This window comes from Lonchura striata, chromosome 15 (assembly GCF_046129695.1).
Source record: "Lonchura striata isolate bLonStr1 chromosome 15, bLonStr1.mat, whole genome shotgun sequence".
In the NCBI taxonomy this organism is placed as follows: domain Eukaryota; kingdom Metazoa; phylum Chordata; class Aves; order Passeriformes; family Estrildidae; genus Lonchura; species Lonchura striata.
The window spans coordinates 3,619,750-3,640,107 of NC_134617.1; the positions used below are offsets into that span (position 1 = coordinate 3,619,750).

The 20,358-nt window shown below is 48.3% G+C and overlaps 2 long non-coding RNA genes across 2 annotated transcripts; both read left to right on the plus strand.

The window, feature by feature from the left end:
- Window positions 1–7,067: 7,067 nt before the first annotated feature.
- On the plus strand, window positions 7,068–8,399 carry LOC144247124 (uncharacterized). The gene is made up of 3 exons (XR_013340820.1): window positions 7,068–7,097; window positions 7,582–7,643; window positions 8,371–8,399. It is a non-coding gene; the product is annotated as an uncharacterized LOC144247124 (long non-coding RNA).
- A 2,392-nt stretch (window positions 8,400–10,791) lies between these two features.
- Window positions 10,792–14,862, plus strand: LOC144247145 (uncharacterized). Its single transcript, XR_013340840.1, has 4 exons — window positions 10,792–10,827; window positions 11,194–11,257; window positions 14,190–14,242; window positions 14,634–14,862. It is a non-coding gene; the product is annotated as an uncharacterized LOC144247145 (long non-coding RNA).
- The last annotated feature ends 5,496 nt before the right edge of the window (window positions 14,863–20,358 follow it).

A 20,358-nucleotide genomic window follows, 5' to 3' on the forward strand; every position in this document is an offset into this window, starting at 1 on the left:
CCTAGCTTTGGTATCCCAGTTTTAAGGAATGGTGAAGGATGCCAAAAATATTTGTGTAGGTTTGATGCAACTGCCAAGGCAAGGGTATACAATAATGAAGAAACAGTTACTGAACTATCCTTGGAACTTGGATTTTAAGCCTGAGAAAAGTAACACAGTAAAGAAGGGCACAAAGACACTCAAAAAAATGGATGTGATTTTGCATTTGAATGACAAAAAGTGCAATGTTCCAGAAAGGACTGAGCATTAGAGAATTTCTATCTGTGAAATAATGCATTGGATTAGCTTTTATCAAGAGGTATTTGGGTGGATTAGGAAACTGCATCAAGTATTTTAATTAAATGCTTTTGCTTTAAAATTTCCCTTCAAAGATTTTTGTATGGTTTCATTGTTGGTTTTTCTGTCGCAGATGTTGCCAGTCAAGCTTCGATTAAGGCGAGTCCAACCTTTTCTATTCTGCTTCTCCCTTTGTCTTGCCAATTTACACTGCTTTAATGCATGCTCTGAGCAAAGTCCATTTAGATGCACTATACTTAGATATTATAAAGCTTTTTCAGTGGTGGAGAAAACAGCGAATCTCTCCATATTTAGAGACAACACTTAGGTAATATGGCAATGGCTCCAGCTGACAGTGTGTGTTTGGTGCATGATGCTGAGAGCATATCCAAACAGCTCTGGGCTGGAAGTCTCAAGAAGTGATGTTAGAAATGGCATGAATTATATCTTTAATGAAATCTTAGAATGTAGCTTCTGATCCAGCAGAAACCCCTGCTTCTGATAATTCCTGAGTTTCATAATTAAAAGAATTAACGCAAGTCCTTTGAGTCTCAGAAAATAATTTGATTCAATGACTTAGAAGTCAGTTCCATTCATGTTTTAATCAAGTGAGCTTGTCTCCTTGGTAAAGATCCTTTCGGGAAACACAGTAGCCAAAAATAACTGAACGGTTCATTGCTTCTCCCTGGTTTGCATCCCAGTTACCCAGCAGAAGATGCAATGGGCTGCTGCAACATTGCACAATGTTACTGCTCTGCTTCCTGAGAGGGTTGTTCTTTTCTGTGCTTGCTGCTTGCATGTGAATCACTCTTCAGTCACTCTGGCCCGTTCATTCCTCTTGCATCCCTCTGGCACTTCCAGAGATATATTTTCTGCTCTTGGCTGACTTTATAACCTGCAGTTCTCTGCTGTAGCGGGCAGCAATTTGCAGCTGTATGTAAATTAAATGTGTTCCTTAAATATATATTGCTTTCCCTGTTGTTAATGGTTCTTGCGATGGGTTTTGAACTTTCTCATTGTCTTTTCTGCCTTGGTAGCCAGGGGCAGGGCTCTGGGTGCAGCCTGTGCCATGTGTGGTGTGTGGCCAGGGATGGGCAGGAGGAGCGTGGTTGTGTGAATTGCTGAGAGCCTGCAGCACACCCAAAAAAGATTCAGCGTGAGCAAACGTGTGTCAGGATCTTGCTGGGAGCCTCCACTGATTGCTCTCCTCTGTGCTTTGCAGAATGATTGCAGGAAAATTTGGTCACTCCTGCGCAGCGGGAAGTTTTCCTGTCCCACCACCAAGGAGCCCTTCAGCAGCCCAAATAAAAAAGGAGACCTCAACAAGTGCATGATGTGCCAAAGGCTGCTGTGAGTATCAGCTGCCTGCTGGCTCCAGTGGCAGCCCTGCCCACCCACAGCCTGTCCTCTCCTCCTGTAGCAGGGAGCCAACTCTCTGGAGGCTCCGTGCTATAAAGTTGTTGTCCCTGGCCAGCCAGACCAGTTTGTAATTCTTCAGCAAACCTTTGAAGCCAGCAGCCCTCCCCAGCTCATCACATGGTGGGGATTCACCACAAATGCAGAGTGAAAACTTACACAGATTAATTTCTTGTTTCCATCGATGGTGTTTCTTAGGATGGGGAGAGCTGGATATTAGGCAGGGAGAAAGGGTGGCACAGTGCCCCCAGAGCAGAGATGCTGAGCACCTGGATGTGTGTCAGGGAGCTGAGCCCTGCTGCTGGCCTGTGCCGCTGCCTTGCGCAATGGGGAGGTGGGGTTGGCCAGACTGGGCTTTAATCACCCCCAATTTTGGCTTTGTGTCCAAGCACTGCACGCTGCCCCGTCACTCACACCTCCCTTTCTTACAGGGAAAGAGACTCAAAAAACCAAGGGAGTGGTGGAGAGGCGGACAGGAATGTGAACTCCTTGGGAAAGGTGAGGTGAAGCATGGCTGCCAAAGCCAGTTTTATTGGCGATGGCATCTCGTCTGCTGCCTCTGACCCGCTGCCCAGGGCGTTTCCTCGTCTGCAGCGTGGGAAAGAGCCCTGCAAGGGGAGCAGGGCAAACGTGCCCAGCCTTGGGAAGAGTGTGAGGCTTGGTGCCATCCACCAGCGTAAAAGAAACCAAAATTCCTGGCGGCTCCTCCCAGGCAATCACAGCAGCCCCGGTGTGTGCCTGACCCAGAGCCCAGGCTGAGGAGGATGCCTGCCTGTTTATAAGGCACCATTGGAATCTGGCAAATATTTAATAGCAAGGTTGGCACATGTGAGCTCTGACTAGGGCAGGGTGTGGGAATAGGCTGACTCTAATTGTGCCTTGTTTATCTTGTTGATGCACCTGTGGTTTCTTTTACCCATAGCTGTTTTTCTAGATAGCAGGCCTTTATGTGGAGGGAGCTGTCTTTTTAGCCTTGGGTTTTTGTTCTAGATGGGAGCAAATTGGTTTTCATCAGATAGTGTTGGTTGTGGTGATTGATTTATTTATTTTTTTACAGCTGGTTAAGCAGGGTAGCTTTCTAGCTCTTGTGTGTCTGGACAAATTAAAGGCTTTGTAAGGCATAGCTGTCCTAAGGGAGATCTTTTTTTTTAGACATCTGACTTGCCAAAGTGTGGTCCTGAAGGCAGCAGGACAGTTTTACAGTGTCAGGAAGAGACCTACACTGAATTTCTTTGTTAAGCCATAGATTTTCTGTCTGGCTTTTGGCAAGTAATTTTCTAGGCTTGACTTCCCCATCTGCAGAACTGGGATAAGCTATCAAGCCATCTCCTCTACATGGTGTGAGAGGAAAAATGTATTACAGATCACACAACCGATAAGGTTGTAAGTGCTGCATAAATGAACCTGAAGACCTCACATGTTCCATGTGTTTCTTATGCTCCAGACTTGCCCTGAAAGTCATAGGAAAGCTGTTCAGAGAAAAGTAAAGGCCAGGCTGAAATGCTTATGCAGGCTTTGCTACAAAAGCCTTTTGTGAAATAGAGTGCTTTGGTTCAATTAACACATACCATCATGTTAAGTGGAGGGTAAAAACACCCACCTCTTACTCTTCTCCTGTACCTGGCAATAAGAGGTGTTCAAGGATTATATTTTCTTATGCCTGCAGCTTCATTTTTTTACTCTGCATGGATTTTAAAATTCTTTAGTTTCAGTAGTGCGTTCTCTCCGGAGGGATGGGAAAACTGACTTTCTCATTTCAAATTCACTGAAATTGTGGATTTTATACTTAGAACAGAGCTTAGGTCCTTCAGGCAGGCTCTTGCATGCATTATCTGTTAGAAATAGCATCAAGGCTACCCTGGATGCGAAAGACAGATCTGCTGATCGAAACAAACGGATTTATTTGTTTTATGCCGCATGTTATGATTTTTCCATCGAGTTACGCCTCAAGGAAGCAAAATAACACTCGAAATGTAATTCATTGGGTGGATAATCCTTTGTGGATTTGTGGGAGATGTGCCTCTCTGTCAGCATATCCGTGTCAACCCATGCTTTTGGCGTTTGCACAGGATGAATGTCAGGAGTTTCGGGATCTGTTCAAGAGAGGGAAACTTTCCTGCACCAGGGAGAACGACCCTGTCCGGGATGCCTCTGGGAAGCAGCACAGCAATAAGTGCATCATGTGTGCAGAGAAGTTGTGAGTAAAGGAGAGGAGTGTGGGAAAGCTCTCCTCCCTGGAGCACCCTGGTACTCACTTTCTCATCTCTCTTCTCTTCCAGCAAAAGGGAGAATGAGCGGAAGTTATCTAAAAACAGACAAGGAAAAGATAAGGTGAGATTAAAGTATTAGGCAGGTCAATATGGAACTTTATTGGATTTTCACCCAAGACAGAGAAAAGGGAATGTTATTCTACTCCGTTCTCTTTCTCCTCTGACTTAATTTTGAGATCCACTTTCCTTGTGCTCCTTATTTCTTATTCATGCTCTTGAATCCCTCAAGTGAACAACTTGTGCCTGAATATTATGGTCTGCCCCAGTGACCTGTGGATCTAGGGACAGGCAAATCCTGACAGAGCAGGAAGCCAGGTGTGCTGTGCTGTCCCAAATTTCAGCTTGCAGGTGGAGAGGTCAGTTCTGCTGAGGCTGCTAATTAGGTGGAAAAGGAAAATGTGTGAAAAGCCCTAAATCTGAACTCTGCACAGTTTAAGAGATCACTGTGTTCTGGGAGATGTCAGCCCTGCACTATCTCCAGGCCTGTGGCTCAGTTTTAGCTTTTTTTTTTGTTGGAAACTTTGTTCTCATTGAGCTGTGATTTGCCACCTTCTCCCTGGCATGCTGCAGCCTCCATGTTGCTGTGCGCTGATGCTTTGCTGGCAAAAACAGCCCAGGAAAGGGAAAATAGATGCTTTCCACCACTTTCCTCTTGATTCCTGATATGGTAGGGAGTGGTGCGGCCCCCTTAAGCTTCAGTCGTGGGGATAATCCCGTTTTAGTGCTTTTTCTAATGACTTTGGCACCAAAAAATAGAAGCGTAAGTGAAATTTGCTGATGGCAAAGCTGGGAGGCAGTATCAGTAGAGGAGGATCAGCAGATCACTCAAGACTAATTGGATAGTGCTGAGGCCTGCAGTAATAGAAACAAGATAAAATGTAATGGCAGTGCAAGATCACACAGCCAGTGCTCAACAAGAATTCCTACTCATTGGGTAGAAGTGACAAAGGATAAGAAAGCCCTGCATTTATTAGTGGGTCAGGGATGTTACAGGCCATGAAAAAGGCAAATGCACGGCACAGATGTACTCGGTGAGATTTTTGCAGCAGAGGTCAGGCCTGAACAGGGCTCCAGAAATGCTGGCTCAAAGAGAAAATGTTTGAGAGAGGCTCTTAGGGGAAGGCACATCTGTCTGCAGAGGATTGGGCTGCTGAGCTGGGCTGGTCCCAGGGAACAAGGAGAGCTTGTTGGGAAGGGGAAAGCATTGCCAGAACTGTTCAGGGGTGTGAGCTGGTGGTGAGGAGAAGCAGGGAGGCTCATGGGGATGCCCTCTGTAGTGGGTGCAACACTGATTTCTGATGGGACAATGCCTTATGGCTGCTGGCACAGCAGGAGAGGCTCATCCAGGGCCAGATCATCTCTGCTGCCTGTGGCTGGCTGGCTCTAGGGAAATGTGGGGCTCTGTACTCAGGGTGGTTTGCCAGCATTACCCTCGTGGGAAAGCTGAGGAGCTGGAGGCTGGGGTGCCCTGGATGGGATGCAGAGCAGCACTGGGCTAACCTTCCCCTGGCAGAGAGGATGAGATGTAAACTTCTGAGCAAAGCAAAGGGTGAGGCCAGTGACCTGCCAAGGACCTTCACACGAGATAGCAAAACTGTGCACAAAATGGGCAGAAAATTGCGAGTGTTAAAAGCTGTTTTTAAAAAGAAAAGGGTAAGTGGAAGTCGCTTCCTTACCCTTTGTACTTTTCATTTGAAACTGCCTATTGCACTGTGTGAACTAGTTGAAATTAGGGGGGCTGAATGTTTCCATCTCTGTTACATATCAGGGGCAGGTTAACACAGTTTCTGTACAGCAGTTTTGAACAAGGGACAAATTAATCATCCACTCTCCAAACAACCTTCCTCTGCTCGTGGGCTATTAAGTGTGTTTGCATTGTGCTTTTATGTTTTAACTGCTGCTTCTTGATTGACATGTCCCAAAGTGTGGCTGGTTTGGAGGATCCTACGCGCTTTGTAAAGAAAATTATCCTGAGATACAATCTGGGAAAAGGCTGTAGCTGTGTATTAAGGATGTTGGGAGAAAAGGGAGTGACTTCATTGCTGTATCGGTCACATCACTGGCGTGCTTTGGATAGCCCAGCCAGGAGAATAATAATTAGTGGGACCATACTAGAAAACTCCCAACACGTGCTGTGCAGGCAGAAGGACCCGGAATTTTTCTGACTCACTCCTCTGTTTATATGCTAAGTGGCTGGTACTGCACACCCTCTTCTCTCACCCCCACCCAGACTCTCCTGTGATGCATTTGTGATGGTTCCATGCTTTCCTGGCAGGAAAACCCCAGGTTTCTAAGGATCTGATCAGTAAGGCAAGGAGGACAGAGTGCCCTAACCCTGCCCTCCCTCTGCAGGATGACTGCAGCGAGTTCCGCTCCCAGTTTGAAGGCGGCCGCCTGTCCTGCACGAGGGAGAACGCCCCGGTCCGGGATGCCTCTGGCAGGCAGCACATCAACAAGTGTCTCATGTGTGCTGAGAAGTTGTGAGTACCCCTTCCCCTGAGCAGCAACAGCCAAGAGGGAAACCTCCCGCTGCAGAAGTGCAGCTTCTGCCTGTGAAGCTGCACCTGGGCCATGCCTGGGAGAGTCCTGACTCCCAGTGGCTCTCTAGGAGATGCTCTGGCAGCTGGGCTCCTCTTCCCCCTTCCCTTTCAGCACTAAGGGCCCAAGGGCAGGTCAGAAGCATTGTGGAGTAGAGGAGGAGAAGCAAAGGTGGCAGAGAGCAGCCCCTTTCCCAGGGGACTGTCGGGCATGGGAAGCTCCTGAGGAGTTTCTCACGGGTGTGCTTTGCCTTCCAAATGCTCTCTCTCTCTACTCCCATATGTAGAAGCAGACCTGATATAAAAGCAGCCACCTGGAACCGGGATGTAGCCTACAGTGGGAATTTGGAGGAGAAAAGGAGAAGTCTTAGGGGTGGGAATTAGGAACAGGACCACCAAGAACAGGGACTGTGGAAGGGGAGGTGGGACCTAGTGGTATGACACTGGCTTACAGGGCAGCCCTGGGTGCTGGTGGCACTCACACTACTATAGCACTCCATTTTTTCTCTTCTTCCCTTCTTCCAGCAAAAAGGAAGCTCAAAGAGGGGGTGGAACCCTCCAGCGCAATAAATTGCCCTCTTCAGAGAGGACAAAGCAGGTGAGATGGAGCTCGGAGCCTGTGCAGAACTCAGAAAGGTCTGGTGAGACTCTGTGGGATCAGGATGGCCAGGGACTGCCTGTGGTCAGCCAAGGGTGATCAAGGTGTTTAGGATTCTGTAGCCAGCTAATCATGGGGGAGAAACTTTTGCATTGCAAAGCTTCTCTCATTTGTGGGATGGACCTGGGTGTGAGCATACAAACTGGACATGCTTGCAGCTGACAGAACTGCCCCTCTCACTTTCCCAGTGATGTGATGCCATATGGGAGATAAAGGGCAGGTTCAGACTCCCCACAATCCTGTAAACCCTTGGATGATAACATTTGGTGGGTATGCAGTGCATCAAACCTGCTACTTTAAGAAGGTGATTCTTTGGGTCTGGGAGGATCAGGGGGCAGGGCAGGAGCTGCTTTAGCTTTGCTGCTTCCCTAGTTACATAGAAGTTGTTTCTGTGGTTGTTGAGTGTGTTCTGCCCCTTTTGCAGAAGAACTGTGGTGGTTCACGGCAGGGTGTAAACGAGAGGCGTCCCTTCTCCTCGGGCAGAGGGTGAGTTCAGCAGCACCCGGGGTGGTGGCCTGTCCCCACACACACCACCATCCATGTATGTGTGTTTTTTGGGGGTGTTAGGAAATTAATTGGAGCAAGGATAGTTTGGCAGCACAGTCTGGGATGGGGCAGTGCATGTTGTGCTGTTTGGTGCTCACTACAGCACTTCCCACAGGCTGAGCTGGTGTTGGGGAAGAGACACACACTGGGGCATGTCTCTCATGCAACCCTTGCCCCATTTTGGCCTCGATGTTCTGTGTACGAAGCACTAGTGATTGCTGTGCTCAGAATCCCTCTCAGGACACTCTGTCCAGCAAAATCTGTCTCCTGGCAGTGCACACGTGTGTGCCTGGCCCTGGCTCAAAGGCAGTGCCTGGTGCACCATGTGCTTTCTGGGCACTGGTCAGGCAGGAGCTGTTTGTTTTGTAGCTGTTGGCCCTGAGCAGGACTCGGCTGCTGCTTTTTCTGGGGCATACTGAGATTTCTTGCTTTGCCTGGTGCAATTCCTTCATGTCCCCCTTCCAGCAAGGGCTGCCAGGAGCACGGGGCTGCAGAGCCCCAGGGTGGTGGTGCTGGGGAGCCTCTCTCCCTCTCCTCTCCTGTGGGTGGGTGGATGTCATAGTGCAAACAGCCCCCCAGGAGCCGTGGGGGTCTGCAGGGAGGGTGGGTTTGCACCCCCTGTTTGGAAGGAGACGGTGCTGAGCTGTATCTCTGCTCTCTCTGCCAGCCCACAAGTCCAGCGTGGCAGGAACTGCAACCGGCCACCCAGCCGCAAGTCACAGAGCGGAGACACCCACGAGGACCCCATGGTAAATCCACCTCCTGCCCTGGGCTGGCAGCTGTGTGGGCACAAATGGGGCTCCTGCCCCTGGGCTGGCAGCTATGTGGGCACAAACAGGGCTCCTGCCCCTGGGCTGGCAGCTGTGTGGGCAGAAATGGGGACCTCTCCCATGGGCTGCTCCTCTGCTGGTGCTGAGCCACCTCTGCTCCTTTCCTATCAGCTTTTCCTGTTCTTGCTTTAACCCTGAGGCTTTTCACTTTGCCCCATGTCCTCGGAGGGGCTTGAATGAGCAAAATCATATCTGTAGCCTGCTGAAAGCCCTTGTATCACCTGGCATGGAAATAGAGGGAAGGGCTTGGCTCCTTGTGGAAGCCCCCCAGCTGTGGGGGTGTGGGTCTTGAGCTCAGGTTGGAATCCTGCCCCACATGTAGCCAAACTAGGGTAAAGAGTTCTACCTCCCCATGCTGAGATGAAGGCCATGGTCAGAGAAGAGTGGTGGAGGTGACCAGGGGATGAGGACAAGTTTGGCAGAAGGAAGGAGTGCTAAAGGGGGAAACACTGAGTGGTAGATGACAACTGTGTATGGAATACTGTAGGAGGAAGGTGGGGGTGTCTGCTCTCCCTTCTCATGAGAAGAAAATGGAATAGTTCCAACAAAGCTAAAAGTGGAAAATGTGAACTAATAAGAGAAAATAAGTTACCGTAAAAAGGGTGACTAAAGTGTGGATCTCGCTATCACAGGGTGTTGTCTAGAGGTAGGATGGTTAAAAAAATACCTGATGTTTTAATCCCTCCAGACTTTTCATACAGCAATTTAAATAGCATTCTGGAAGAGATAGGAAATGTGTTTCTATGGATTTGGAGGGATCTTACTACCAACTGCCTTAACTTTCTCTGAAAGCTCTGGCACTAACCACTTCGAGAAAAGGGATATTTGAGCTAAAACCCCAATATATAGTTCAAGTACAGCAATTCTGATGCATTCCAGAGGAAGCATTAGGTGTAATAAGGCCAGTCTGCTTCAGGGCTTTGTGGTATTTCCTGATAGCACCGGAGGGGGAGTGGATGCCGATGAGCCTGACAGACCAGAGGTGATTCAGGGAGCAGATCTGCTCCTCTCCTCTTTCCAGGGCCACCTGTGGGTTTTGTCACAGACAAGAACCAGAGCCAAAGGAGTGGTGGCGCTGGCTGCTGGCACCTGTGATGTGTGGGGCTGCTGGTGGGGTGGCCTCCTGCCCTGGGCTGTGGTGCAGGCAGCAATGTCTGGTGCGTAGGAAGGCATCCAGCAGAGGACTGCAAAGGTCAGCATTTTCTGCTCTCACGTCACTGATAATTACCCAGATGAGGGAGGAAGCAGCACATTATGGAAATTAGCAAGTGACGTTTAACCAGCAGGTGCTATCAGAGCACCCCAACATCACCAAAACCTCCCATTGTGCTGCCTGGCATGAAATCCTTCCCTGGGGTGCTCCCTGCTGCTGATAAACCATCATTTTTGGGCTAAATGCTGCCTCTCCAGGTGCAGGGGAAGTGGGATGTTGTCTCAGACCCATCGCACCATTTACAGCCTCTGCAACGCCTGGAGAAAGGATTCGGGAGCCCATTAGCCGCTTCTTCGTCTCGGTCTTTTTTTTTCGGTTCCTGGGGCTGAGGAAGGGGCTGCGATACCAGGGAACAGGCTGTGCTATCCCTGACCTCTGCTGTTGGAAACCTGCTATGACTGAGCGAACACCCGCTCCGCGGGTGCGAGAGGCTTTTTGGGGATCCCTAAAGGTCGGTGTGTGCTGGCTGTGCCGCGTGTGGTTTGCAGGGAAAGCTGTGCCTGAGCGTTGCCGTGCTCGGGGGCATCCATCCCTCGTCAGCCGCAGCCGCTCCCGCTCGGTGGGCGGCGGGAGCGCTGCGTGCCGCACCGCCCGCAGCTCCGGCCGCTCCTCCTCGTCCGTGCCCAATGCGCTTCGTCTCCATCCTTGGAGATAAGTGCTGTCAGCATACTGATAAGCAAGGCTAGGTACAGGTAGAAGATGGATGCACGTCGAGAGAAATAAGCCTTGCACCAGACAGGAGTGTTGGGGTGGATAGGTGAGCGGGGAGTGAGGGCTCCGTCCCCAAAACTTGGCTGGTCCAACAAAAGACATGATGTCTTTCCAAGTCTGGCCTGGCTGGATGTGATACAGGACAGAGGTGCCCCATGCAAGGCTTGGTTTATAAGCACCTTCACTTAAAGGAGGGTCTAGCAAGTGAACCGTCACCAAATGTGATTTCTTTCTCTCTTCAGCTGGACTGTGATCGAATTCTGCATGGGGTAAAGGGTGGAAGGATTTTCTGCAGCGAATCCTCACAACCAGTCTGTGGCACTGATGGGAAAACATACAAAAATGAATGTGACTTGTGTTCAGCTGCCATGTGAGTAGGCGGAGAGATTTCAGTAATACAGGGCCATCCACCATTCCCGAGTGTCTTTTGCAGAACAGTGTTTGTTTTGATACATCATGACTCACTATCAAGTGTGTCCTTGGTGCTTTGCTGTTAAGCAAACATAGATCAAAATGCCTGAGATTAATCTGATGACAGCTAATTAAGATACACAAGTTGCCAGGGTCCCCTATTCCCTTTCTGCCCAATCATGAAATTGTTTGGGGAGTAGTAAATGCCATCACATTGGAAGTAGCATCAAAGCATTAAGGAGCCCACAGAGGACTGTCATGCCGGCGGCTGAGAGCTGTGGCATTGCAAGTGAATAATAAGCAATGTCTTGTCCTCCCTTTGCAGGAGAGCTTCAGACTTCATCACGGTAAACTATCGAGGCGAGTGCCGAGAGCCTGCCCCTGCAGTGGTAAGCGGCAAACCACAGCTGGGCTGCCAAACATCAATCTCTGCCTTTCTCCTGGTGGAAATTCCCTGCTGGCTCCGTCTCAGCCTGTGGTGACCTGATCCAGGCAGCCACAATAGGCAGTGAGGAATGAGGAGTGGCTGGCACTCACCAGCTGCCCACTGTGCCCTTCAGCAGGAGCTGGGTGTCCGCACTGGGACCTCGCTGGCAGGTTAACAGAGTTAGCTTGTTCCTTCAGGTAACAGTGGGCTAATTAAAGGCATGCTCTCCAGCTGCTCTTCAGCCACTTTGGCTGGGAGGGAAGAGAGGTATTGAAGCTCCTATTTCTACTTTATTTTGTTCCTGGAGTGGAGTGATGCCAAGAGGTGAAGAAAAGAAAGTGCCTCTTGGTGTGTGTAGCATCCCACTTTACTCCAAGTGCTTGCTGGGGAGCCAGCCTGGCTTCTGCACCTGTGACAGGATCATTAGAGCCCCAGGAATGGATGGTCACAGTCCAGATGTTTAAATGCAGGTTGAGACTCAGATTTATTGCATAACCTGGGCATAGTCTCCATGTTTTGCCTAGGCTGTGTGGTAGGAGTGTGATGTCTGGGAAAACAGCTGACTTTTCTCCTGGGACTTTGATGGAGCTAGAAAGACCAGAACTGTATAAACCATTAAGGGCTTGTTCCCTAAATAATATCCAGGGAGATGGTTGGGAAATTAAGATTATTCACTAGGTGGCACACTTTCGGGAAAGGTCTTGAGCCTTGACATCTTGTGCAATCCCACAGAGCAGATGAGTTAAACATTTCTTAGCTGTGCTTTGTCTTCCTAGCAGTGGAAGCTGGACAGCCAGCCAGTGTCTCCCAGTTTGTGACTCTGTGCACGGGATGTCCTGTAGCACCTGGGGAGGACTGTGCTCGTTGGCATGAACTGTTGAGAAACTCTTGAGAAATCTTCCTCCCCAGGGAAATAGATTAGTTCCCACTCTAAACCTGTAGAGAATCCAAATGTTGAACCTACTAAAGGGATTTCTGGGAAGTTTTGAGTGGGAGCATTGGCTTCTGAGTATGGATGTGGTATCTGTGTGTTTGTAGGCACAGTGGGATGTGGGTTATGAGAGAGCCATCGTGCCACAGTGTCATTCCATGCCTTCCTCTGCTCAGTGCCAGGACACCAGCAGATCCCCCAAACACAGAAAACCTGGCTCCTTTCCTCCTCATCTCTAAAGCAGCAGAGTGCTCTAAACTTTGCTTAAAGAAATTGCAGTGCAGAGAGAAATATTTTTGCCTGTGACAGTACTGGAGGTCTCTGTGTCTCAGTCTTTAGGGAGATGGAGCTGCTGTTGGCCTGTGGGTAAAGGGAGATGAGGCACTGTAAGAGCCTGTTAGTGACTGTCTCCAAGACAGAATGAGACTGGATACACCGTGGCAACTGAAAAATACACAGGATTCCCAAAAAAACCTGTGCTTGGTCTGGAATTCCTTGCCGTTTCACTGAGCTATTACAGCTCTCAAGCCCTTGCAATAAGAGGGAGATGCCATTTACTGGAAGTCAGAGAGCTTGCAGCTGTGTTAAGTATTCCAAGGAGAGATGGATGCAATTGGAAGTCAAAGTGATAAGCTTTTTTTCTTGAGGCAAGAAAAGCTAAAGCCCCCCTGCACAATGATTTATGCTTTATGTTTATTAAGTCACCTGAAGAATTGGGCTGGAAATTTATGGGAGCTTATAAACAATGTACAGAGCAATGTTATTTTCAGCACTAAAATTCGTGCTCACTTACAGTATAATGAATTTTTCTTTCTGCTGAAGATTCAGGCACTCAATATATGCTACTAAAACCTGAAGGAAAGCAGCTCCAGCAGTGCTTTTGGCATCAGAAATGGGTTTAGAGAGTTGCAATATGCAGAATGTAAAATGCTTTGGAAGAAGATAAGAAATTGTTACCCCAAAATTATAGCATTTCCTTGAGATGTATTTTTAAATTACCTATGGCAAGTGCTGGGTTGCCTGTGAAAATGTGTGTTAAAGCTGCCTCATCCCTTTGTAGCCCAGTGCCTGCAGCCACCCCTGCCTGGATTTCCAGGTGGATTTCCAGGTGTTTCTGGTAGCTCTGGTGACCTGATGGCCATCAGGGAAGGATGCCTGTGGGAAGGGTTGGGAGCAGTGTGGTTTGAGAGAGAGCTGACACTAAAGGGTGTATCTGGGCATGGCTGGGGTGGAAAACCTTGCTGCAGAGAGAGCCTGTCCCCACTGGCCAGCACTGGGTCTGGCCACCTTCCCTGGGAGATCTCTGCCATAACTGAATTCCTTTGATCCTGTTCTGCTTTACTGATGACAAATACAGGTTGGCATCGTGGGATAAGATCTCTTTTTTTTGGTAAGTTAACTGGCTGGTAGGTCCTGCAGGCCTGTGCCATGTGGATGAATTGATTGTGGGTCTTTCCTGCACATTTGACTTTTAATCCTGCAGTTCTTGCAGGACCTTTTTATCTTGCAGTTCTTTTACTTGTCCAAAGGTTTTTCACACTAATCACCTGGGCAGTAGTCACCAGCCTGCTGGTCAATAGATCAGGGGAAAAAAGGGGTTATCCAGGGTTTTCCTTTTCTTCTTTAAACCTCTTTCTCAACAAACAGATCACTCCCACAAATCCCACTTTCCTTACAATGCTCTCTGTTTTGCCGTGCTACTTTTAAAGGCAGTGAAAGAAGAAAAGCATGACCTTTCCCAGATTAGAAAATAGGTGTGGAAAGCACCTAGCTTAAGGCTGAAATTACTCTTGTTTTCCTCAGGTGGCAGTGGCCCAGCCTGCCTGCCCTTGTGCCAGGCTCTGCTGCAGTTGCCTTACGTGGCACTGAGCTGGCCTGCGGGGCTGTCACACTGATACCAGTGTCACACAGATGTGGTCAAGCCTGGGGATGGGCTTATGTTTTTTTTGTTCTTCCTTTCCAGGAGTAATGGAGCTCAGACTGCCAGCAAACACCAGGGATCAGCTGTGACCAAAGGTATGGACAGAGAGGGGCTTAGCCCTGCTTGGCCACCCTGTCCTTTGGAGGTTGTGTCCTACCTTGTCCAGACAAGCTGCAGGGCCAGGACAGATTGTTCTGCAGATTTTTTTCTCTCACTGCTGCCTTATGATGGTGGGGCTGAGCCTGTGGGGACTTGAAATAGTGGAATCTGCCCACTCCTTTCCCCTGGCTCTGTTTTTTCAGCCAAGCTGTTCCTGCAGAGCGGGGAGGATGCTGGCAGAGTGGTCCCCATCACAGGGAGGCAGGAATGCCCAGAGCCCCTGCAGAGCATGAGAACATCACAGCTTTAAGCTTTCCTCATGGTCCTTTCAGATCCCTTTGCCTTCTGGGACTGCAGCAATAAACGGTCTGCCCTCTATCTCTGCAGAGCGAGTAAAGGAAGCGTCGATGTCGAGCATCGGGGGAGCTGCCGAGTCCCCGGGACTGCCAGAGCTGCCTTCATCCCCTTCTGCAGCACACGGGGCCTGTCCTTGCTCAGGTGGAGGGCGAGAGGCTGTGGGGACTCAGTGGTGCCTTCCCAGGTGTCCCCGTGCTGCAGTCCCTGCTGCCTCGCTGTGTCTAAACGTGCTTCTCCAATAAAGATAACTCCTCAGCTTCATGTCCCTTCTCTTCACTCAGCCTCAGGGGAGGGACACTCGGCTCCCTGCGCTGCCTTTGCTCCTTAGGAACCAGCACCCTGAGGTGCAGCAGCTGCTGTAAATACCTGGCGAAGATGTTGGACCCAAAGAGGAAGAATATGGTTTGGGGTTTTGTGAGGAGGGGTCAGGGGTCAGTTGTCTCTGGCTCTTTATGGGGTCTTGGGTCAATCACGTCACTGCCCTATCAGCCCTTTTCTCCTGCCTGTAAAATGAACATTAAATTATACTTGCCTACCTCAGAGGGTTGTTTGAGATTTGTTTGGTTTACATTTGGAAACCTACAGAGGAAAATTGGTTGTAAAGCACCTCGTGTCTTGGGCTGGCAGTGTTTAGATGATGAACTAAGTGTCCTCTTCCAGGCTTCTCATGTGAGGTGCTGGGAAATCCAGACCTCACTTTGGAGCAATGCTGGGAAGCAGATACATATTCAGTGGTCATGTTAGGGGATGTGCTGAGCCCAGAAAGGTCTTTGGGATCTGGAGGTGTGAATTTGGCCAGTATTTCTTGCTGTGAGAGGGCAGAAGGACTGGTGGCACCCTCAAGGCAGTGCAGGAAGCTCAGCCACTGTGGTGGCCCATGGGCCATCTGCTGCTGGGTCAGCCTCTGCCTTGGCCTGAAGTTCTCTGTAGGCTCAGGTCAGTTCTGTCTCAGGAACCATCTCCTGCAAGGGGAGGAGGCTCCTTCCTTTGGGGTTCTGGTGCTGGGGCACATGGAGAAGTGAGAAATTCCATGGTATGGAATGGATTAAGCTTTTTAAGGAGAAGATGTGTTGTTCTGAGATGTAACTGACCTACAGATGATCCTAATTCATTTATATTCTGAAACTGTGTTCAGATGAAGCCAGGCCTCTGAGACAAGGGTTTCCCTGGTTTTTTTTGGAGTCAGTGGATCTGGGACTGGGGTGGACTTTGCAGAACAGGAGACCCTGATGGTGAGTTAATAGAAATCTGCTGGTGGTTTGCACGTACTTTCTGTACTCTCTTCTATAGCCGTTTCTTAAAGCAAATACATTCTTTATTTGTATAAAGTTTATTGCAGGACATTTCCAGAAGACCTTGAATGAACATTTGCAGTGTTTGAGTCCACTTCAGCTGACCTGATCTGTAAACACTTTTCTCTTGCAGATAAGGTTGATGTGACTTTCAGATTTTGACAGGATTTTACCTAATACCAATTAATTTCACTACCACCAAAGACGTAGAAATCTTTCAATTAAGTTATCACATCCTCTATTTCTACTGCAGTTAATGAGAATTGATTATAAACTCTCAAAATGCTTACGCATGCATCATGCTTTATTGCAGCTGATAATAATAAAAATTGATTTTATTATCAACAGACTTTGCCATAAGTGGTTGTTAATAGTTTATATGCTTATTATTAATGTGAGCAAACACTGTGGTTTAGAAACAAATTATGACTGTTTCTTTCTACATGGAAAATCCCCATACCAAGTAGAGTCATGTAGGGTGAGAGTCACCAGTTTGGGGCTGGTTAGCTGTTTTGGGAGATGCAGATTTTTGTCTTTGAGCAGAGATGAAACAAGTACATTCTTGAATGTTATTTATGCAGCATGAGAGCGATGAATGTCAGAGAGTAAAAATGTTCTTTGATGATGTCTGCTCACTGATTCCAACTAACGTCGTGTGCAGGGACATCTACATGATTTCATAAAAGCAGTGCACGATTTGTGGCTTAAAATAAATTCTTGCAAATGAAAATTGGTACACTTGAAGGCTACTATGATTTGTAGTGATTTCAGGTATTTAAGTTTTCAAATAATGACCCCTAAAACCTTTATTAACTGTGCTTGAAAAGCAATAAACTGATGAAGACTGCCCCAGTAGCCTCTTCTGTCAGTATTTGAGCACCTTCTAAATTTCTCCTGCAGCCAGCAGAAATTACCATCCACAAAAATCACAGCTGGTGATAAGGGATGGTTAATCAGATTCTGAGCCCATCTGCTGAGGAGGCACAGGACAGGGACTTGCTGAAGCTGCCTGTGCTGCTGTTAGCAGCAGGGCTGGCTCCATCCTGCTCCCAGCAGCCTGCCTGCTCGCTCTGCTCTTGCTTTCAACCCCCTTTTTGCAGGTTGTTCCAAGGGCTGGCTGGTGAGGAATGTCCCTGGTGGCACAGCAGAGCTCCAGCAGGATGCCACATGTTACTCCTGAGGAGGAGGCAAAGGCTCATGAGGTGCTGGAGATTTACCACTTTTTCTTTTCTGTTTGCTTGCGGTTGCCCTTTGTTTCGCCTTTAGAATGGTAATGAGGCCAAGCCAGTCCTCTATGAAACTGGAAAGGTACCAGAGCTCTGGGGACTCTTCGCTTTGCTGTAAATTACACTTTATTAAGGGTGTTGCTTGCCAATAACCGCAGACCCCATGTGGTTCACAGCAGTTCCTGAGGTTTTGCAGAACTGGCATTATGAACTGACACTTTGGCCTCCAGTTTCTCAATGCCATTGGGTTTTGAGCTAAAACGACCTCTGCAGGAACCTTTAGTGTCTTAGTATTTTTTTCCTTCTTATTTCATAGAAAGTGTCAGGAACTTATGCAACTTTTCGGGGCACACAAGTGGCTGCTCTTGGTAGAGACTGAGGACTGTTGACTCTGTCAGATGCCTCAGCAGACCTTGAACTGCCTGTGGTATTTTTCAGCCCTCTGTCCATTTGGAGCCTGGGAGCTCTGCCCAGCAGCTCCCTGCTGCTCCCAGCCACACCAAGGGACAGCCCTGGCCTGACCCCATGGTGTGCTCTGCCCAGGGCACCTTTTTCAGGCTGCCACAGCAGACAGTGCTGGAAATCTTGCAGTTTAGAGGCATTTGCTCCTTTAAGAACTTGGTGAATTGCGACATGGAGAGCTTGATGCTCTTTGTGCAGGGAAGCCCCTCTGGCTCTGCTGCAGAGCTCTCTTTCCTGGCTCTCCCTACATCCCTGTGATGCTCAGTCCCACCACACAACTTCTGCTATGGGTACCTGGGGATTTCAATATTATTTGTCTTGATTATCATAATTTCTGCTCCATGGCCCATCTGCTTTCACCTTGGGGACTCATGAATGGGCCTCTCTCTTTTTTCTCTCTAGGGCTTCTGTTTGGCAGCTGTTGGAACATCTGTCTTTCCCTGCATGGCTCTCCCTGCTACAGGCAATTGCTCTCCAGGCAATTTCCTTGGGATCTCCCTGCTCTATTCTGCTGCAAGGTCTCTCCTGCTGCCCAGCTCTTTCTCTGGAACTGCAACACAAAACCTTCCAATGCTTTCCTCTGCATGAAGGGTGAGTAACTCCACTCAAGTTGTTCACTGAAAACAAGATACAGCTGCTTGAAAGTTAAGAATACAGACCCTTGATGTAGAAGGTGTCAAAAGAAACACTTAATGCTGGGTGTAGTAACAACCACCCCTGTGGTTTGAGGGTGGGAAGCATGGAGAATTTCCACATATATCTCTGAAAAACAGATGAGTTGGCTTTGTTGCCTTCTTGCCGCAAAGGGGTTGCTTCCTTTCTTGGCCTGTGTCGGTGAGATTCTGCAGAGATGGAGACAGGTGATTCACAGCTGGGACCAGAGGTAACCTGGAGAGGCAGCAGAAGAAAGGGTGGAGTGCTCAGCCAGGTGGGATTTGCAGCAAAGGAAAATAAACAGGTAGATGTCAACACAGCATCACTGCAAGTGGGAGTTGCACAAGCAGAAGGGTGTTAACACAGCCAAAGGTCTCCCTGTCCAGGTGGGTGGAATGTACTGCACCTGCCTCTCACTCCTGAAAGGCTCTGTCCTAAGGGAAAAGTTCCCATTTCCTGGTGTAAAAAGCTTTGCTGAATCGCTCTCTGTGAAGCAGGCAGCTCTCTGGCAGGGTCACAGCATGGGTCTTCCTCATGCACAGGGCAGGAGCCCAGATCTGAGCTCTGTGTGCCCCAGCTGACACAGGGGACAGCAGACACGTGCTGTAGCTGCAGTGTTTTCTAAATCCAAATTTCTTCTCTTGATCCTTGACAGGTGTTTGCTCTTCTGTCTCTTTACTCTGTCTCCTATTGCAAACTACTTCCCAAATTTAATAGCTTGGTTGGAAGAGAATTACTTTGCTCTTGACAGAACATGCTGAGTCAATCCACTTTAGCTGCAGATTTGGTTTGCAAATAATATGTCCTTTCCCATAGGGTTCAGGTGTCATCGCTGTGGACATTGGCAGGAATTTGCTTGACCATGACAGCTTTTCCAGAGCCTGGCAATTAAGTTGTCAGGAATCATTTTCCACTGCTGGGAAGCATTAATGGATCCTGGCCTTGGCTGGAATATGCCCTGGGAGATGGATATTGTACTTGGGATGAGAAGGGCTCCTTGCAGCCAAAATCTGCATCGATCCAAAGGTCTGGAGTCCTGGACACATGGTGGAAATGAGATAAGGGAAAGGTCAGGAAACACAGGGCAGAACACCAGGGGGAAGGAATGAAAGTGAGGAGTATGAACAAGGACATCCCTCGTGTTCCTAACGTAGCAGGAAACATTGGCATTTGGAGGGGCTTTAGTTTTGCAGATGCACACTGCAAAGTACTAATATTAGCAGAGCTCCTGGATATGAAAGCAAATATTTTTCCACTAGGTAATCCCTAAAATTGTGTTGTTGTGGATTTGCTTTTCAAGTGAGAAAGATGTTGGAAATTTCCTTCTCTTAGAAAATAAAACTGTGATGATTCAACACAAGCTCGCTCTGTTTAAATTGTGTCAAAAAATAGATCTGCAAGCAAGGATTTTGATTACCAAATACAGTATTTGAAAAATGAAAAGTTAGTGAGAGATTTGGAGAATTTAGGATTCCCAACTGAGAAGTCTACAATTGAGATTAATCCAAAGAATTGCCAAAAATCTCCTTATGTAAAGGACAAAAAAAGCGTTCAGGGCCAATCTAAGTTCTATTACCTGAATAGTGGGCAAACCTTAAGGAGATATTTGAAGAAAACTAAAGACATAAAGCATAAAGAGATAATGTACACAGTGAATTTTCAGGAAGCAAACCATGCGTGGGCTAATACCAATCTTTGCAAAGTTGGCTGACTTCCTAGGTAAAGGAAGTACAGTACATCTAGTCTGTGCAGATACTAAAGGCATTTGGCCTGCTGCCCTGGGGGATGGTGTCACTTAGGCTCAGTAAGGTGGGTCAGGGATTGGCCATGGGGGAGGTGGTAGCAGATGAGCAGAAGGTGCCATGATAGTTTCCAGTGAACAGCCAAAAGAGATGGATTTTTAGGACCAAACTTAGTATTTTTACTCCTTGCTGTATTATAGGAAAAGTTGGCACGTACAGCAGAGCACTGCTGAGTTTTTTAAACATGAGAAGAGCAGGATTCCTCCTGCAGAGCACAGGGTGACCTTCTGGGCTCAAATTGCCTGGGCTCAAACCGGGCTGAAATACAGCAGTGAAGAGTACAAAACCACCCTCTGAGGTTAAATAACGGGGGGTTCGG